This window comes from Austrofundulus limnaeus, unplaced genomic scaffold (genome assembly GCF_001266775.1).
Source record: "Austrofundulus limnaeus strain Quisiro unplaced genomic scaffold, Austrofundulus_limnaeus-1.0 Scaffold1093, whole genome shotgun sequence".
NCBI lineage: Eukaryota > Metazoa > Chordata > Actinopteri > Cyprinodontiformes > Rivulidae > Austrofundulus > Austrofundulus limnaeus.
The window spans coordinates 77801-78858 of NW_013953495.1; the positions used below are offsets into that span (position 1 = coordinate 77801).

The 1058-nt window shown below is 39.1% G+C and overlaps 1 protein-coding gene and 1 non-coding gene across 2 annotated transcripts in view; both read left to right on the forward strand.

The window, feature by feature from the left end:
* The window catches only part of tatdn3 (TatD DNase domain containing 3), a gene marked incomplete at its 5' end in the record, with an annotated part of 12151 nt that overhangs the window by 3049 nt on the left and 8044 nt on the right, over positions 1 to 1058 (forward strand).
* Positions 264 to 336, forward strand: trnat-ugu (transfer RNA threonine (anticodon UGU)). Its single transcript has one exon. It is a non-coding gene; the product is annotated as a tRNA-Thr (tRNA).

The window sequence follows — 1058 nt, forward strand, 5'->3', positions numbered from 1 at the left end:
TGGGCCGCGGCCCATAGGTTAAGAATCTTTTTAGATGGGTCCAGAGGAGGGACAGTGGCTAGAAGGATGATAGATGCAGCTGCTAGAGAGGAAGAGAACTTCTTCTTCACTCATATTGACTAATGTTCTGATTAGTGGTAGATTAAGCTTTTGCACAGAGTCAGCAGGTTTGGCAGGTGCATCCACATCAGGACAGTAGCAGGTGTGTCTCTGCAGTGAGGTGATGTTTAAATRACAGCTCGTCTACCTGTACCTACAGGTGAGGCCTTATAGCTCAGTGGTTAGAGCACTGGTCTTGTAAACCAGGGGTCGTGAGTTCAAACCTCACTGAGGCCTGATTTATTTTTCTCCCAGTAAAATATTACATACAAGCTGTTTTATTTTGATTTGAGAACTCTGACGTTTGCGACAGAGGACAGACTGAAGGAGGAGGATGACTCGCTGTGGCGACCACTGAAGAAACGCTCGGAAAAAAATTTAAAGTAACCTGATTTTTACTTTACTTTAAAAAGTTTTTTTCAGACTAAGTAGCTTTTTTAGCTACTCTTTCCAATCAGTTTTGATTCCTGATAATTGTCCATTTAACTCTGAATCATTCATTCATAAAAAACTACACTGATGGACCAGTGTTGTGTCGCCATGTGACAGACACCTTAAAGGAGACAAAACGTGCAAAATCCACTTTTTTAGCTGTTAAATACATTTTGTTGTGGACTTGGAGTCTTTAGGAAGCAGAAAAGTTGAATATCTTTATATTCTGTTGAGCCATATTTTTCAATCCTTACAGTTTTTTTTCCTTTCTTTGACTTTTTCTTATTCTGTGACTGAACTTCTAAATAAGATCTAGACTTATCAACTACAGTTTGGTGGTCTTCATTATCCGCTGGCTCCAACATGTAAGACTGGATGAACCAGTCTGACTGGTCACTGATTGTAAATACAGCAGGTAAAATAAATATTGAACACGTCAACATTTATCTCAGTAAATATATTACTAGAGGTGCTAATGACATGAAATTTTCACCAGATGTCGGTAACAACCCAAGTGATCCATACAT